Below are 20627 nucleotides of genomic sequence, written 5' to 3'. Positions count from 1 at the left end.
AATGTGTATCTTTAGACGTTCTAATCCTATTGCCTAGAATCTTTCCTCAAGATAATGTTCTGAAAGAGTAAAGATACCTTCATGCAAAAACACTGATTTCTGCAGTGTTGGACTCATCCCAAATAATTAGTACTGGTATACTACTCAATGTGGTATGACAGAGATATTGAAATAATCATTTTGAAAATGATACTAACATTGACTTTTTTTTTTTTTTTGGTGAGGCAGATTAGCCCTGAGTTAACATCCAATGCCAATCCTCCTCTTTTTGCTGAGAAAGATTGGCCCTGAGCTAACATCTGTGCCCATCTTCCTCTACTTCATATGGGACGCCGTCACAGCATGGCTTGACAAGCGGTGCATCGGTCTGTGCCCGGGATCCGAACCTGCAAACCCCCAGCTGCCAAAGCAGAGTGCACGCTCTTACCCGCCACGCCGCTGGGCTGGCCCCAGACATTGACATTTTTAATGAGTTTTGAAATGGAATAGAAAATTGTAGAGCACTCTGGTAATAATTATTAATATGTATGTATTATATATAATAAAAATATATAATAATTTATAGTATTATATATAAGTACACAATAATATATAATATATAAAATATAAATATATAATAATTATATTTAATATATAATATATGAATATACTAAATATATAATTATTATAATAATACAATTATTATAAATATATAATTATTATAAGATATATGTTAAATAATAATATGATATATAATAATATAGTGATAATAGAAAGTAAATAATGTTATATAATATATAATATAAAATATATAGGTTAAAGCATAGATTCTGAAACCTGATAGCTGGGGTTCAGATTCTAACTCAATCACTCACCAGCTATGTCACCTTGGAAAAGAATCATCTGCCTCAGTTCCCTCATTTGGAAAATGAGTATGAAAACAGCTTTTAAAAACTATTTTCATAGGATTGTTGTAAGAATTAAGTGATCTGGTCCCCGGTACAATGTTTAAGAGTGTGTTTAGACTATATCAAGGGCATGCTATTGTTATTTTCATGGTTCCTCACATTAAAGTGGCATTTTATAACAATAAGCTTGCATTTACCAGTGCCTAAATCTTAACCTCTAATCATGTACTCTGGTAAGGAATGATGTTACCAAAAGTAAACTCTAAAAAGATGAATTGGTGTATGCATCGTGGCTTTTGAGAAGCAGGAAAATGAAGGTATAAAATACATTGCAGTACTGGAATGAGGTCACGTGGAATATTGAGTCAGTGTTCCATCTTACCTCTGTTTGAGAACGCCGCAGACATCAAAAGCGTCCACCTACCATCATTTGTTCCTTTTGCTCCCTCTCATACCTTAATTATAATGTCTGCATATCATATCACAATGTTCTAATAGTGAGATTTTTGTGATATTTTATGTATCTTTTGATGGGAAGAGATCCGTGATTTGACCCATGATGATCAATTCCATGATTCCCAGGGAAGCATGCAGAGATTCCATGACTGCAAAGTTTGCCTGGTACCTGTCACCGGAAAGGTTGCTTTTCATTGTAGTTATATATAAGTCATGAAATTTCAAATCACTCTGCTTATGTCTTATAACATCCCCCCTCACCTCATGCTGCTCAGCTCCCTGGGTCTCTGTGCTGCCCTTGGACGCACTAAGCTTCTGCCATCACAGGACTTTACCCTTCTTCTCCCACACTGCCTGGCTTCCCAGAGGGCCAGTGTCTTCATTTCATTCAGATCTACTTAAATGTCACCATATAGGAGAGGATTCCAGTAACCTCATGTATTAAAATAACATTATCATCTCATCACTCCACATTGTCTAATTTGTTAATTTTTCAGCATAGCATTTATCATAAATATATATCTACTTCATTGTGAATTTCTGTCTTCCCCTACGAGAATACAATTCTACTGATACAGGAGCTTTGTCTGTTTGCTCACTCTTGTATCACTTGCCCCTAGAATATAAGACTAGTCAATTAATACACGTTAAATGGCTGAATGAATATGACTAGCAAATTTTAGTTAATAAAGTCAGATGAAATGTCTATGCAAACAATCTTGAAACTATGTAAGTCGTAACTAGGGAAACAGGTACCTTGTACAGATAACTTTAGCCAAACCCCCTTACTTAAAGAGTTGCAATACTACTAACAGCACTGTCAAATATATTTGGAATGTTTCTAAGGGAGAATTGACCCAGGTGTCATCAATGAATTATGGGGCAACTGAGGAGGGACGATGTAAGCATCAAAGTAAAAATAAAAATTAAAAATTGCTCTAAAATCTGAAGGCTAATTTTGTTCCTGTTTTAAAGAAGATGAGTGAATTTAGAAATAAAGGCTAAAATGACATTTTACCTGACCTAAATCTTAATTTAAGTGCTTTTCTGATTATCTGATGACCAGACATTTTCTGAGTTGAAAGACAAGATAATTATATTTTGGTTTATGCTGTTACAATATGATTTCTTATTTTGTCTTCCAGTTATTGTGTGAAGTCAGCAAACAAACTGAAAAATGCTAATGCTTAAATGGCTACTCCTACATATTCATATTTTATGGTCTGTCTTTAGAATAAAAGGTAATATTTCTCTCTGAGGGAACATGTCATAAATAGCAAAGACTTTGAGACTACCATCTTAGACTAAAGAGCCCTCTTGACCTTCTGTAAGAAATAATAGTATCGTAATCAGAGACTCTCAAGTGTAGAAATACAATTATAGACATTATTCCATTGATTCATGGCGTTCTCACATCAAAATAGGGCTTTCTTTCTAAATGTACTCTTTCGCTCCATTTTCTATATAAATTCCTGTCTTAATCACTAAAGCACCCTTCAGTGCTTGAAATTTTAAATAATTGAACAACTTTTAAGGATGAATGAAAATAAAGATAACCTCAAGTCAGTAAATCCTCAGAAATGCATTCAGAGGCTGTGTCATGAGAGGTGTCACATGCTGTGTTCTCTGTAAAGAGAAGGTACTGAGGCTTGAAGAGATTGACTTTGGAGCCAGACTACCTCACTCAAATCGTGGTTAGACCGCTCGCTCATTAACTGTGAAATCTTTGTCAAGTTACTTAACTCCCTCTGTCTTAATTTCCTTATAAATAAGACAGGCATTAATAATAATACTCAGACATTGACGTTGTCTTAAGAAGGAACTGAATGGAATATCTGGCTCATTATAAGCATATACAAGTTTTTTTTTAATATAAGCTTTTTTTATCTCCATGGGATTTGCCAATTATTTTGGTAACGTGAGGTTGTTTTGACCATTTATATTAGCCAGTTCATTTGAAATATTTCCATATGATGGTAATCAAATTCATTAAAATAAGTATTTATAAGAGCATCACTGAGTCAATTTTTAAAGATGGTTAATGTGAGAGAAATGAGTTATCCATATCCTGCTGATGATTTGATAAGACATCCTGGCCTTCTTTAACTACTCTTCAACATATTTCCAAAGTGATGTTGACATGGCCACTGTAAATATTTACTAACCATATTTCATGCCTAATAATGAGAGAAGTGCTAGGAAGGGAGTGAAAGAGGACATAAAAAATGTTTATGACATAGTCATCCTCTAAGGGATAGAGGAATATTCAGAATATAATTTATTTTTCAGAGGTCAAGTGTAAGTTAATTCAGTTAATGTCACATTTTATGGTATTTATTCTCACTTACTAACGAATTTTCAGATCTTACCAAAACTGAGGAACTCCTTCATGAAACTTAGTGAGCAGTCTCCTTGGGGAAAACCACCAGTTTACAAGTGTTTTTTTGGGGAAGTATTATGCTCGCATTGGAACTTGAATCAACGCCTGCATATTCGTGCTTTGGTAAATGGCCTGCTGTTGAAAATAGAAAGTGATTGATGTGAGTGAAATTTGCATTATTTGTTTTGATTCTTCATAATATTTTACACTCTTAATTTTATTTCCTACCTCTCTTCTTCTTCCTCCTAAACACACACACAGACTTATCTGATGTAAAGTATTCTGAACAGAGAATCTACATAGTCTATTCATTGACAGATGAGCCATGCAAGTTATAAGGTCAGAAAAACGCAGCACTCTAGAATTGCGTTCAAACCCGAGGCGTGTTCGGTGTTTGTATGATGTTTGCTGCGAATTAGCTGTAATCGACCATGGATCTTAGATAGTATTTGTTAATGGCTTTTCCTCCTTTTATTTTACATCCAGTTGTGCTTTCCAAATTGGTTTCACACTGCCGGCAATTTTTCTTTGAATATCAGAACAAGAGTAAAAATTACAATATGCCTTTGCTATTGGTGCTCTGTTATATGATGTTCAGTTTAACATCTTTGGTACTGTGAGAAAAATCTGATTTATAACCAATAAGTAACCTGCCACAAATATTTTAAGATGAATCTTTTCTGGAGCATTTCCTTTTGCTTTACTTATTTTAATCCCATTGGTCAGTGTGTGCCCTCACTCCTTGCTCCTGGTAACACAAGTCCTATGAGTGTTTAATGTTCGGGCTTGCAGCAGGTGGCTTAGATGACTCAGTTCTAGCAGAACTTTGCTTAGCAGTTACACTGTCTCAAGTTTTTCTCTCAGGGTTCTTCTAAAATATTTTTAACAATAAAAAATATAAGCAACAAAATTGAAGGCACAACTGGACAAAGCTAAGGTTAACTGTTATACAAATAGCTTCCACATCTTATTTTTATTTTTCAAGTTTATTTCTGTATTAGAATATAAGAACCCCAAGAGTAAGCATAGAGTTAAGCTGTGTACTAACTCAGCTGTCTACTAACTATGGCAGCATGTTTGCAGAGCTTGAATAAAAGGAAGAATAATATAAGTTAAGTATAAAATAATTCAATGTTATATTGCTAAGACATTAAGTGTTAGATACCGTAAAGTATTTAGGTCTGACTTGGTAAAGATTGTTCAAAAGTGATCAGATTGTAGTTTAGCATTAGACCTGAGAGAAATGCCTCATTTAATTAAAAAACATTAAAAATAATTATTTTTGTGTCAATCAGAATTCTTAGATACAAGAAATAAAAACTAAACCTGGCTGAAGTAAGCAAAAAATGAGTATATTAGAAGATCACTGGTGGCAAAAACAATCACTGGAGAGCTTAGTGGGTGAGACTCAGAGATATAAAGGCAGAATCACATTCAATATCAAGACAGAGACAAGTTGAGTCTGCTCTGTCAAGGTTGCGGAATACATACTACTTCTTGTCCCCTGACTCTGACCTTTCTGATTTGTTCACTGGAGATCACCACTGTCACCGATGCAAATTTTGCTGCCCTTGCAAACTAAGTGATACTGCCAGCGTTGAAACCAGCGCCAGAAGTGACTTTCCATAGCAATGTCTCTCTTGGGCCATTAGCTACAGCTTCTGAGGCCAGGACAGCTGTATGTGCTTGGCTGAGTGTAAGGCATGTGTTTGTGCCCTAGCAGCACGTGTCCAAGGAAATAAGTATTTGGCCAGTTTCTTCTTGGCGTTATTGCCCCCAAGATAGGTAAAGGGGATCTGACAGTCCATCTAAGAGATACCCCTTCCACTTTCCATTTATCTGTCCTTTTGTAGACTCCTCCCCTTGAATCTGGTTGACCCTGCAACTTGTTCTTGACCAACAAGATGTGATGGAGGTGAGGTTAAAAAAAACAATTTCTTATGGCTTCTACTTGAGTCTTTTGGGACATTAACTGTTGAGTTGCTCACTTTGAAACCCAACTACCATACCATAAGTCCACATGGGAGGCCATGTGTAGATGCTCTGACTGAAAGCCTCAGCTGAACTTCCAGCTGACAGCCAGTTTCAATGGTCAGTCATGTGAGCGAGCCGTCTGAGATATCCAGCCTAGTCCAACTTTAAGACCATTGAGGTCCCAGCGGACCCAGGACTGCAACCATTTGAGGGATCACAAGCAAGAGCTTCTCAACTGAGCCTAGGAAGCCCACAAAGTCCACAAACATGAAAGATCATAATTCACTGTTGTTTAGCCACTATATTTTGTGATTGTTATGCAGAATAGATATTATCAAAATAAAAAAATTCCACAGAGGTAGGAAAAGTTTGCAGATTCTTGGGGGCAGAGAGGGAGAGAGAGAAAGGGGAAAAAGAAGAAGAGGAGGAGGAAGAGGAGGAGCAGGGGGAGGAGAAGACAAAGATAAATGATTACCACAAATCTACAGACTCCACCTGGTCCCTATTTCATTCAACCCATCAAACATAGATACAACAATAACTTTTTAAAACACTAACATTTCTGGAGTGACAAGGACTGCACCAAATGGCCTCTCCTGGAGGTCTGTTTTTTCTCCGCTATTCATAAATCATCACAATTCTTTGAAGTAGGCAACTGTATTTTAAAAGATAAAAAAAAATCAGCTCAGAGAGGATAGATAATATGCCTAAGATCACACAGTTAATTGTCGCCAGAAGCAAGTTCTGGACTCAAGTCTTTGTGAATCCAAAGGCAAAGTTTAACTTCACAAGATTGCCAAATTTGCCTTATTTTTCCTTTTATTGTAGTGTGAAACTAGTTCAGTAAAGTTTTCTCACTTATTTCAAAGAAAACTATGCAACATATTGTTTAGATTGTTTGGAAGTGCCCATGTGAATTTGACAAGACAACAGCAACACCTGGTGATCCATATTACTAATTATATGCCTAGTTTCTTGAACAAGGCTTGCTGAAAGTCTCTATGTCAAATTATTTACTTTGAAATATGCTTGACTAATTAGTGCTTTTGTAGATATATGCCTTCAGGGCCATTCTGGAGACATGTTAACACCCACTTATCCATAGGCTGTGCCCACCAACTGGAGGATTTAGATATAAGCATAACAGTGAATTGTGGGGTAGAGGCAGAGAGGGCAAGATTGCTCACACTCACTATTTATAAAAAATAAGTAGTGTAGTGGGAGAATTATTTGGCATTTTTAGCTGGTGTGTCAAATTGACTGATTATGGGGTCACACAGTGAGATACTTACTAAAATAAATTAGCCTCTTCGTAATGCATCTTTGTTTTGGCGTTACTGCTAACCAGTTGTTGTAACAGGGCAGTTATAACAATGAATATGTACAAGCACATTATTTCCTAATGGCACGCTAAACTAGAATCAAAACAGACATATATCAGCATGGATTACAGCTGAATGGCAATTAAATCAGCACTGACACATTTTCCCATTTGTCTTCTCAAGTTACTCACATAGTTCGTTAAAAACCATGAGACTTAGAAACAGTGCTAAGAATAAGGATTCAAAGGTATTAACACTTACAAAATTTACGTGGATAGTTAATAAAAAACCTTATAGTCAAAAGGGAATATGAAATTATATAAATATTTATGAGCTTGCTTGCCATTTTTGAAATAAAAAAAATTGGATAATTTTTCCAGAAATAAAGAATACACCCTCAATGCTAACTTCTAGGGAATATATTGTGACTACAAGTTAAAGTAAATGATCAATTAATGAAGTTTAACATGACTGACTCAGTATTCTGGAAGAGAACTTTGATATTGGCACGTAAAGTGCATACATTCTCCAGACTTACAAGCAATATCTTGGTATCCCACCTCCCTGTCTAGTTCTTGCTCTTCTTCTCTTTGATTAGCACCACACTCTTGAAACACTTCCTTCAGTTGGAACTCCGCTGTCTGTCAATCTCTTCTTCCCTTATTGCTCCTCAACAGTCTGATTTGGTATTTTCTCCCCCTCTTTGAGCCTTCTAAAACTCAGAATGCCCTAGGAAAAGATGCTAAACAATATGACTGCTGGCTCCTTCTCCCAGCATAGACTGAAACTCATCTGCCACTACCTCTTAAACTCAGAAAGGCTGACCAGCGCTGTGCCTGGCCTTCCTCATGCTCATTATTTCACAGAGAAGTCATTCATCACAGAGGAAAATGAGCTCACAAAACAAAATGACAAAACATTTGCAAAGTACTTCCATTTCAAAAGAAAAGAACAAAGGAAGCTTTCTCTATGTTTCTCCTAGGAGTCTTACAGTTTCAGGTCTTGCATTTAAGTCTAATCCATTTCTAGTTAATTTTCAAAAGTGATGTAAGATAGGGTTTCAGTTTCATTCATTTTTTTTTCTTTAGATCCTCAGATCTTATTCATCGTATAACTGAAAGTTTGTACCCTTTTACCAACCTCTCCCTATTTTCCCCACCCTTGGCAACCACTTTTCTACTTTCTGTTTATGAGTTTGCCTTTTTTTTAGAGTCCACATATAAGTGACACCATGCAGTATATACTTTTTCTGTCTGGCTTATTTCACTTAGCATAATGCCCTCAAGGTCCATTCGTGTTGTCTCAAAATGACAGCATTTCCTTCTTTTTTAAGGCTGAATAATATTCCATTACATATATATACTACGTTTGCTTTATCCTTCATCCATCAATGGGCTCTCAGGTTGTCTCCATACCTTGGCTATTATGTATAATGCTGCTACGAACCCTAGGAGAACAGATATCTCTTTGAGATAATGACTTCATTTCCTTTGGATAAATACCCAGAAGTGGGATTGCTGGATCCTATGCTAGTTCTATCTTTAATTACTTGAGGAACTGCCATATTGTTATCCATAGTGGCTGAACCAATCTACATTCCCACCAACAGTGTATAAGCGTTCCTTTTTCTCCACATCCTTGCCAGCATTTATCTCTTGTTTTTAGTAATAGACATCCTAAGAGGTGTGAGGTGATATATCTCATCGTGGTATTGACTTGCATTTCCCTGATGATTAGTGATACTGAGAACCTTTTCATGTACCTGTTGGCCATTTACATGTCTCCTTTGTTCTTTCTTTATTGAGGAGCTGGGCACTACGCCAATTACTATGGAGATGAAGGTAGAAGAATTGGCACAGACCTTGTCCTCACAAGGCTTATAGCCTGGGGGGCCAGACAAGAAAACAGGCAGGTACAACAGAGGCAACACAGCACAACAGTTAAGAACCTGGGCACCTCTGGAGTCAGATTGCCCAGGTTTGAATCTGGCTCTACCTCTCAACAGATCAGCGAATTTGGGCAAGTGACATAATCACTCTGTGCCTCAGTTTCCTTCTCTGAAAAATGGGAATTATAATAGTAGTGCCTGTCTCACAGGCTGTTTTGAGAATTTAAGAAAATCACTTAGAACAGCAACTGGCACATAGTAAAAGTAAGCACTATATAAGTTTTTGATAAAGACAGTGATAATGCTGAAGTTCAGGAATATGGGAGCATAAAAGGAGCCCGACCTTCCTTGTGGGATCCAACGGGAGTTGCCCAGCCAGGCCTGGGTATGGCCTTGCTGAGAGAAGGTTTCAGACCCAGGTTCACCTAAACAAGCACAGATGCCTCCTCCTCAGGAGTTTCATTCTTTTGCATGTGGATACCCAGTTTTCCTAGCAACATTTATTGAAGAGACTATCCTTTCCCCATGTGTGTTCTTGACACCCTTGTGGAAGATTAGTTGACTGTATATGAATGGGTTTATTTCTGGACTCTCTATTCTGTTCCATTGGTCTATGTATCTGTTTATGTCAGTACCATACTGTTTTGATTACTATAGCTTTCTAATATAGTTTGAAATCAGGAAGTGTTATGCCTCCAGCTTTTCTTCTTTCTCAGGACTGCTTTGGCTATTTGGGATCTTTTGTGTTACCATACAAATTTTAGGATTGTTTTTTCTATTTCTGTCAAAAATGCCATTGGAATTATGATAGAGAGTGCATTGAATCTGTAGATGGATGTGTTGATTAGCTTAATTGTGGTAATCATTTCACAATGTATGCATACTATATTAAATCATCATGTTGTTCACTTTAAATATATACAACTTTACTTGTCAATTATGCCTCAAGAAAGCAGGAAAAAAAGGAAAAAAGTACATTGCATTACAAGTTGTATCGGGGCAGAAATATCAATATAGAAAGGCCTAGAATTTCATAGTAACTTGATAATCATACTAAATTATGTAAGGAAATATATTATCAGGAAAATATCAAAAAGAACCAAGTAAAATATTAGTTATGAAAAGTGTAAGAGTTTAAACACAGAATTCAATAGGTGGAATAGATACAGCTAGAGACGAATTAGAAAACTGTCAAATCAGAATCAGAAATCTCACAGAAGAAGATACTCCAAGAGGGAAAGTCAAGGGATATTAAGAATAAAAATGGAAAGGTAACATGCAGATCATAGGAGAGTCAGAAAGATTGGAAGATAAAAATGAAGAGGAAAAAATATTTGAAAAACAGCATAGATAAATGTGTTGTAATAAAAAATAAAACAAGAAAACAGTAAGAAACTTTATGTCATTGAAAGGGCTCATGCATCGCCAAAAAGGAAAGATAGGAAATACTTCAGTCCTATATGTAGAGTGAAATTTAAAATATCAAAGAGAAATAAAAAATATTATAAGGAAAAAGAGAAAATCACAGATAAAAGAGTTGGACAAAGGAGACAAAAAGATGGGTGACAAAAGATGATGGAATTGTATTTCCGGGGTTTGAAGGAAAAGAATTTATTCCAGCAAATTATCACTTCAACAGAAGGCATGAAAATATATTCTTGAGTACATAAGGCTTCAGAAGGTTTGCTACACTAGAATCACATTGAACACAGTTGTGTATTGAAGTATATAAATAATAGTAGACAGATTCAGGTGATACCTGAAGAAAAGATGCACAGATGACTTAGTAACATTTGTTACTGTCTTAAAATATGTATATTTATATCTATTTATCTAGATCTATTTATTTATCTAACTAAATATCTATCATGAACCAGTCTTAGAAATCTATATAATAGTATGATGAAGTTGAGAGGAGATCAAGAGTTTTAAGAATGTGGAAAATTCTTTTATTCTTATACTGAAGATAAGGATGCCAATTTTTTTTAAAGCAAGGAAAGATGAAAAAAATATTAAAAATAAGGACAAATATATGATAAATTATGTTATTGAAACAGATCTACATATACCGATGTTAACAGTTAATAGAAATGGACTAAATTTGCCAGTTGAAAGACGAGGATTGACAAATGTAATAATAATGGCTTGGAGTGTCCCAGAACTCTTCTTTTTTCTGTCTATACTTGCTCCTGTGTGATGATGTCATTTAGTCTTGTGGCTTTAAATACCATTTAAATATTGATGACTCCCAGATTTAAATTTCCAACCTGGACTTCTTCTCAGAGCTCTAGATTTAAGTACCCAATTACCTGCTCAACAACAACAACAAAATCACAGGCCCCCTTATTGGAAGAGTTAATCGGATTATAATCTGGAGTGAAGGTTCCCATGAGAGAGTGGTATTTGTAGTAAATTTTAGAGAACGAATCCAAGAGAAAAGTTAAAGTTGGGCTGGGAGCAAAGCACTTTCAGGGGAAAAGTGACAGATTCAGCAAAGGCTCTGAGTCAGGAAGGAGCCTAGCACATTTGAGGAACTGATAAAATGTCATCCTTGTCATATGTGAGAGCACTACAGGAAAGGCCCTACAGGTCACGGGGCCGGGATCCTCCACAGCCCTACAAGCCTTGTTAAAGATATTGATCTTTATCCTAGTAACAAAGGGAGGTGATTGGAGGCTATTAAGCAGGGTCATTAGCAAGACACATGGTATACAGCAGAGACTCAAAAATGTCCTTTGAATGTATGTGAGATTATTTAGAGCCATATCAGTGGTTAATAATTACATTTTTAAGAATTTTTGTATTATTTACTAATACTAGAAAGTAGCTTTTTCATCAGTTCTGTAAAATTGAATTACTTCATGTAAACACTCTCTGTTTACATTATGTTAGAGATATTGTGAGTTAGCAATGAGATGTACTTTTCAGGAGTCATGATTTATCCATTTAACGTAAACTTGAAAAGGTAGAGTGAATTTACTAGGAGTTGTGAATATACACTAAATGTTTAAAAGTCCTTGCGTCATTTTATGTGCCTAGATAAAACTTCAGAACCCACTTTTTTAGACTCAGTTTCATTTTAGGACAGTGGGCTGCTAATTGAAATTAAAAAGAGAAAAATTTTCACACATGGTCGGCAAACCAAATCTGCTGAGGTTTCTCCAAGTCTAGCTTGCTGTTGTCTGCTATTTAATTAACCAGGGCACAAAATAAAATGTCCTCAGTTTAATTTCCATTCCGTAGCTCAATGCTGTAAACTAGTCACAGCATAATTAAAAGTCCTTAATTCTCCCAGGAATGATATTACCAATAAGCAACCAATCCATGAAATAGAGAAGCCTGACTGTTACTCTGCTAAATCGTGCGTGTTAACAAACCCGCACAAGTGTTCTTTGCTTAATCTGACTGAGCTGAGAAAACCCAGCTGGCGTCAAAGCTACCTGCTCTTAAAACCTCTCCAAGCATCTGAGGTCCGGGAGAGCTCCAGTCAAGTTAATACAGGAATTGCGTTGTATTTTATTGAATTTCATTGAATTTTCTTTGTGAAAGAACTTACTCTCAGATAATACAAATTCACTCCAATGTCACCAAGTATGATTATTGTCAGGTTTCAAATTTGATGTTTATCTTGAACCAGAGGAAAAAGAAATGTAATATAATGGTTTTTTTCCTTTTTAAAACCATTTAAATTTGATTTTTAAATAGAAAACTTTCACGTGGTTCAAAAATCAAACAATATAAAGAAGGTATACATTGGAAATTCCCACTCTCCCCCCTATACTCCATCTTTTATTAGTTTCTTTTGTGTCTTTCCAGAGTTTAAACAAATAATAGCAAGTAAGAATATATATTTTTATTGTTCCCCTTTTATACAGCAAAGTGAGCATATTATACACTATCGTGCATCTTCCTTTTTTTCCCTTAAAATGTATCTTGGAGATATCTCTATAGCAATGTATGGTTTTAAAAGAAGAATAAAAAGGCTGCAACCTAACTAATGTCATTTAGAAAAATTACTCAGTTTTATGTACATGATGTTTAAAATTAAATGCTATATTTCTTTTCTGGCTAGTAAATATTCAAAAAGTCAGTAAGTTGAACTTTTAACTAAAATAACTACACAAGGCACCATTGACCTAGTTATTTCAGCCTTATGTAGAGAATCTGATTACAGCATGGTGAATACCCCCACCAATTGCTTCAGCAGTCACAGCGAAGCAAGGATAAACACAGAATGAATAGTGTTTTGCTACAGTGTTTGTATAAATATTCTAGCTATCCAGGCTCTCCCCTGAAAGTCAAATATTTTCAGGGATCTAGCCTATTACTTGTTACTTTGATATTTTTGATGAAATGCATTAAAAAGGTTTCATGGTTTGGATCAAATCTAGGTTCATGAATGATGCTCCTTCATCTGAAATACCCCAACACATGATCATTTTGTTGATAAATAGGAAAAAAATTGGAAAGTTTAGCCTTATTGCTTTCTTTCCTGAAAGATTGCTCATTCCTTTAATTGTCAAATCCAAACTCATCTCACACTTGAAAAATTATCACTTGAATAGCACACATTTATTCAGAGTGCTAGGGTGAACGTTCTGTGCCGCATGCTGGTAACTGTGAATGAAGGAAAAGATGAGTGTTGTGCTGTATTTCATAGATGTTTTCTCTCGGCAGATGACAATAAGGAGCTGGTGCTATTGATTTTGATGCTGACTTGCATGTTGCATGTTTAAAGAAATTCAATATCAGAATTGATTTAGGTTAAACAATTGAGTATGCATGCTAGAACATCTCAATTAATTGTCAAATTCATAGAACTTGCAGGCTAAAATGAGCATATAGAGATTTCTCAGGGTTTGGTTTAGGAACTATGTATTAAAATGGCTATAAAAATTTCAGGGGAAATGTTCTGTAATCCCCTCTAACTCACCCCGGTGGTCAAAAATGTTTTAGAGAAATGTTTCACATGTATTTATTTTTATCTTGACCTGAGTGGAAATGAAGAACTATATCCTGAAGTTAGTATCTCTTCTTTTTATTTATTTATTTTTTTGCTGAGGAAGATTCACTGTGAGCTAACGTCTGTGCCAATCTTCCTCTATTTCGGATGTGTGTCGTTGCCTCAGCATGGCTGCCGACAAGTGGTGTAGGTCCACGTCCAGGAACTGAACCCGGGCTGCTGAAGTGGAGCACACCAAACTTAACCACTAGGCCACAAGGCTGGCCCCAGTATCCCTTCCTATAGTTGAGACATAGATAAATCTTTTCTTCTCTAGGCGAGATTAAGAGTCAAACTCGATGCCCAGTTTATGAATGGGGCTGTTGTGTTTTAAAAGAGCATAATACTTATAAGAATCAGGTTATAATACAATGAGTTTAGCACCTACCATCTTACCTGGCCTGCCTTATACATGTAAATTAGCATCTTTTGCAGGCTTTTGAATGTGTGTCCCTGGATTAAATGTCTCAGTTTTCTGAGTCCACTTTTTATTTGTGAAGAATACTGTAGTATTGAAACTTGTGGGACTATCTTCTCTCACTTAACAAACTACAGATAAGTTTCATCCCTGTTATTGCATGGATTAATAGTTCATTCATTTTTACTGCTGAGAAATATGCCATTGTATGGCTGTACTATATATTGTTTATCCATTCACCTATTGAAGAACATCTCGGTTGACATGATTTGATTTTGTTGATATGATTAAGACTGCTATGAAATTTTGCATACAGATTGTGTGTGTGTGTGTGAACATGTTTTCAACTCATTTGAGTACCTAAAGTGAGATGGCTAGAACTTATGTTAATTGTGTTTACTTGCCAAGTAGATTTCTGAAATGGTTGTACCATTTTGCATTACCACCGGAAACATACGTGAGTTCCAATTGTTCCACATTCCCATCAACTCTTAGTATTGTTGGTATTTTTTATGTCAGTCATTTTAATACACATGTAGTAGTAGGTATGTTTCTAATTTGTATTTCCCTAATGAATAATGATATTGAGTATCTTTTCATATACATATTTGCTATCTATATCTTTTCTTTGGTGAAGTATCTTTATAGATTTCTTTTTTAATGTGTTTATTTCTTTTCATAGTGTGAGTTTTAAGAGTTCTTCATTTATTCTAGGGGGAAACAAGTCCTTTATCATGTATATGATATGCAGCTAGTTTCTTCCAAATTATGGCTTGTCTTTTCATTCTCTTAACAATGTCTCTTGAAGAGTGAATGTTTTTAATATTGAAAAATGCCATTTATCAATATTTTTAATGGATCATGCTTTTAGTGTGGTATTTAAAAACTCTTGCCAAATGCAAGCTCCTATATCTTTTCCCCATTTTCCTCTAAAAATTTTAGAGTTTCAGTTATATATTTAGATTTATTACCCATTTTGAGTTAATTTGTGTATAAGGTATGAGATATGTTCTGAGATTTTTTTTTTAATATATGAATGTTTAACCTTCTAGCACTACTTGCTGAAAATATTATCTTTTCTCCATTAAATTGTTACAGTTTTTTTGTAAAAAATCAGGTGTCTATATTTGTGTGGATCTATTTCTTGTCTCTCTATTGATCTATATGTCTATTCTTTTGTCAACATCATTGTTTTATTACTGCTTTTTAAAATAAAAATTGTACATATTTAAGGTGTACAATATGACATTTTCATATACATATATATAGTGAAATTATTACTAGAGTCAACCTAATTAATGTATCCATCTCCTCATATAGTTACATTTTGTGTGTGTGTGTGTGCATGTGTGTGGTGAGATCACCTAAAACCTACTCTCTTAGCAAATTTCCAGTGTTCAATACATTATTATTAACTATAGTCATCATGCTGTACACTAGATCTCTAGGTGTATTCATCCTACATAACTGCAACATTGTACCCATTGACTAGCATCTCCCCATTTTCCCCACCTCCCTGTCCCTGGTAGACATCTTTCTATTCTCTGCTTCTATGCATTCAACTTTCTTAGATTCCACATATATTGAGATCATGCAGGATTTTTCTTTCTGTGTCTGGCTAACCTGGAGGACGTTATACTATTGCTCAAGGTGTGTCTTCAGACTTTGTTTATTTTAGCTTCCTTATTCCTTTCTCTTTCCACATAAATTTTAGAATCAATTTGTCAATATCTTCAAAATTATTTTCTGTGATTTTGATTGCAAATAAATTGAATTGATAGATCAGTTGGGGGAGAAATGGCATCTTAATAACATTGAATCTTCTAATTCGTGAACATAGTATGTCTCTCCATTATTTTACATCTTTTTTGATTTCTTTCGTAAGTTTTTTGTAGTTTGCAGCATACAGATGCTTCACATATTTTATTAAATGTGTTCCTAAGTATTTAGCTTTTTTGGTCCTAGTGTAAATGGTAATGTTTAGGTAATTTCCAACTCAAATTGTTGATTTCTGGTATATAGTAATACAATTGATTTTGTATCCTAACTGCTTGTTACACTCATTAGTTCTAGGAGCTATTTTGTAAAATGTTAAGATTTTCTACATAGGTAATATTTTACCTGTGAATAGAGAGCTTTCTTTCATCCATCCCAATCTGCATTTTTTAATTCTTTTTTCTTTCTCTCTTGCTTTCGCTACAACTTCTAGTCTAATATTAAGCAGGACTGGTGAAAGAGAACATTTTTGCCTGTTCAATATCTTTGAGGGAAACATTCAGTGTTTTGTCATTAAGTTGTTAGCAGTAGGATTTGTAAGCACTCTTTATTAGGTTAAGAAAGTTCCCTTCTCTTCCTACTTTGCTGGGAGTCTTTATCATGAATGGATATTGAACTGTTGTCAATTTTTTCTCTGCATTTATTGAGATAGTCATATTTTTTCTTGTTTTAGTCTGTAAATATGATTAATTTTATTGATTCATTTCTGAGTATTGACCCAGACTTGCATTCCTAGCATTAATCCATTTCATTGTGATATATAATTCTTTTTATATATTCTTGAATTCAATTTAACAAGATTTTGTTGAGAATTTTTAGATCTATATCCGTGAGAGATATTGGTTAGTAGTTGTCAGGAAATCTCTTTGTCTGGTTTGGCTATTAGGGTAATGAAGTTTTCGTATAAGGAACGGGGAAGTGATTCTACCTCTTTTATTTTCTCAAAGAGATTTGTAGCGTTGTTTTTTTTCATTGATGTTTAGTAGAATTCCCAAATTTTGGGAGAATTCTCTAGTGAAAGAATCTAGGCTTGGGGTTTATATTTTTGGAATGTTTTTAACCATAATTCAGTGTATTTAACAGATATAGAGCTATTCAGATTATTTATTCCTTCTTGAGTGAGAGCTAGTTTGTGTTTTTTTAAAGGATTTGGTGCATTTTAATTTAAGTTGTCCAATTTACGGGCATAAAGTTATTTGTGGGAATCCTTCTTTATCCTGTTTAATGTTTGTGAAGTTCACAGTGACATCTCTTCCTTTGTTCCTGATATCAGTAATTTGAGTCTTCTCTTTGTATGTTTTGGTCAGTCTGTCTAGAGGCTTATCAACATTTTTGATGTTCCCAGCCAAACACCTTTGAATTTGATTGATTTTCTCACTTGTTTTTATTAATTTTTATTTTTATAATTTTTAAAAATTTTATTGTATTGAACAATTTGACAAATTTAGCATATATTCACAAAGTTGTGCAACACTCACCACTATCTAATTCCAGAGTATTTTTGTCATCCTAGGAAAAAACCCAGTATGCATTAGCAGTCAATCCCCATTGCCTGTCCCCACAAACCCTGGTAGCACTAACCTACTTTCTCTCTCCATGAATTTGTCTATTCTGGATATGTCATATAAATAGAATCATACAACACATGTCTTTTTCTGTTTGCTTTCTTTTCATTTAGCATAATATAATGTTTTCAAGGTTCGTTCACATTGTAGCCTGAATCATTATTTCATTCCTTTTCTTTTTTTTTTTTTTGGCTGAATAATATCCATTGTATGAATGCACCACATTTTGTTTATCCATTCATCAATTGATGGACATTTGGGTTTTTCCCACTTTTTGGCGATTAGAAATAATCCTGCCATGAATATTCATTTACAAGATTTTGTGTAGACATATGCTTTCAATTCTCTTTAGTATTTTCTTCCTTAATTTTTTATTTCTACTATATGGACTGGATAATCTCTATTGACTAATTTAAGTTCACTGATTTTTTCATCTTCCAGCAGAAATTGGTTGAGACATTGTCACGAAATTTTTATTTCAGTTACTGTACTTTTCAACTCCAGAATTTCTAATTTTTTCCTTTAATAATCTATCTATTTATTGATATTCTATATTTGGTGAGACATTGGTCTCATACTTTTTTTTAGTTCTTTGACACAATTATAATAGTTGATTTAAAGTCTCTGTCTAGTAAATCTAACATCTGGGCTTCCTCACAGACAGTTTTTACTGACTGATTTTTTTCCTGTATGGGTCATATTTACCAATATCTTTGCATATTTCATAATGTTTTTGTTGTTAAAAATTGGACTTATAAATATAATGTGGCATAAACTTTTAAAACAATTTATTTATAATTTTAGGAAATCATTTTTCATTCTATAGTTATGAATATAATTTTCTTTGGCATTTAGTGTTTATTTTCTCAGTAAACAAACAATAGTACCACATCAGGATTTATGTATTTGAAACTCTCCTTTTCCACTAATTTTCTTGGAGTCCTTGGTGCAATTTCTTTGTTTGGAGATAGTAGTAGTGTATGCAACAGCTATAAAAGAAAGTCTAGAAGAATTTAGTTGTAACACCATCATCTAACATTTGCATATATTCCATGTGACTGCTGTACTCATGTATCAAACCACAATATTATTTTATTCACTGGAAAGCTTGGTTGTCATAAAAATTGGATTAGTCCAAGCCTGAAAATTCCTCAGGTCAACTGAGAACATGATATTAGGCTAATTACTTTACTTCCTCACTATCTATTCATTTATTTAGATTTAGTAACAATTTTTGGCCCCTAAATTTGGGTTTGTTTTCTATAGCTCCTATTGTGCATATTTTTTAAAAAATTCAATATTCTTTTTTTCTCAGTATAGATGGTTTATTTATTCATATCTCTTCTAATCCAGAAAACTTTCCAAGCATGTATTATACTATACTATTTACCATTTCCTACTTTGAATATCTAGCATTTATGTTCCAATAATGTGTTGGTTGACTTCTTAATTAAGTGGAATAGTACTTAGCCTTATGGCTAAGTTATGTAATTCTTTTTGATTTATGTGTAAGAGCTATCATCTAATTTTTCTAAATACACAAACAACACTTTCCAAAATAAAAAACCATATCTTCCATTTTTTCCCTAAAAAATAAACAATTCTTTCTACATTAAAACAAAGCTAAACACAGCAAAATATGTCTTACATTTTTAAGGTATCAACAGCCCATTTTACATGTCCAATTTTGACAAAAATAAGTCCTTATATTAAATAGATGTAATTGGAAGGTGATTGTTCATAAACTCTTGATTATAGCATCTAACACCTGAACTAAATGCATTTAAAAACTGCTTTTCCATGCTATGGAGAAAATGTATAAGGAAAAGAAATCACGTAAAAGGAAAAGAAACAGCACATAAAGGCAGAGTGTCTGGATAGTAAACTCAGGGCACATAAAAATTGCAGTAAACTATCTGCACTTGGATCTAATATTTGTAACTCAAAAAGTTTTTAAGAAGTATTTTTAAGATGGCATAAAAAAGACAAAAGAAGAAAAGAAAAATCAGAGCATAAACTCTGTTATGAGGAACAGAAGTAGAGCCAGTCAAAATTCACATTACACACATTTAATGTTATTGTCTGCAGGATTTCCACTTATATGCCTCACATGCAGCCAAAGTTGGCTCAAAGAAAGTAGGGATATATTCTTTTTCAAATCCCCTTGGTCTTAATGAGCTGTTCAAGATGCAGTAGTGGACAGTTCCCTTATAGAAGGAGATACACATTATTGTGCATTTATAGTTCTAATCAGAGGGGTATACTGAACAGTTTTAGTGTTCTTCCTCTTGTTCAAATGGAATCATGCAACTTTTATTCCCCCTTCAATCTACACTTCAGCTTTCCTTGCTTTACACTTCTAACTCGCTGTTCACTTCATTAGCTGTGGGTCTGTTGCTTATCCTGAGGCCAGGAGAGCACTTATCCAGACACTTCTAAAACTCCTCTGGTGGCAAACCACAATGCCATTAAGTCAAGAACAGGGTGTGGGAATTATTCTTAGTTCCTCCAGGAATGGAAATCATGAGTGCCTCTTGATGTCTTCTGCTTCTGCAGGTAAAGTAAATAGCACTTATGCTATTCATCTTTTTACCTCGTATCGCCATCTTAAGGCTAAGAAAGACTACATATATTTACAAAAGTTATGTTATATTTTAAAAGATAGAGTTATTTTAACATTTAATGGTTTTAATTCCATTTTGGATGAGTTTAATCAGATGATATTTAATCTTTCATATGCTATTTGGAATATCTTAAAAATAAAATTAGAAGGATGTAATGTGCTGTTCTAATTTGCGAAGATGAAAACACATAGAATTTGACGTTTTTTTTAATTAATTGTCTGCCAAAGCAGGAGGAGAGAATTCCTTCTCTCTCTGAATTCTGAAGGAATTCAGAAGGACTGTCGGAGAGCTAGGAAGGATTAGTAATAAACTTAGTGTGGTTCAGAAGTGGATTG

At 34.4% G+C, this 20627-nt stretch overlaps 1 pseudogene; it reads right to left on the bottom strand.

The window, feature by feature from the left end:
• LOC101407868 (ethanolamine-phosphate phospho-lyase pseudogene) overlaps positions 1-20274 on the bottom strand; it is a 31262-nt pseudogene extending 10988 nt beyond the window's left edge.
• Between the last annotated feature and the right edge of the window lie 353 nt (positions 20275-20627).

Source organism: Ceratotherium simum, chromosome 17 (genome assembly GCF_057802395.1).
Source record: "Ceratotherium simum simum isolate JZ-2026a chromosome 17, ASM5780239v1, whole genome shotgun sequence".
Taxonomy (NCBI): Eukaryota; Metazoa; Chordata; class Mammalia; order Perissodactyla; family Rhinocerotidae; genus Ceratotherium; species Ceratotherium simum.
Note: the sequence above shows the minus strand (reverse complement) of the source record. Positions and strands in the feature narration are given on the sequence as shown.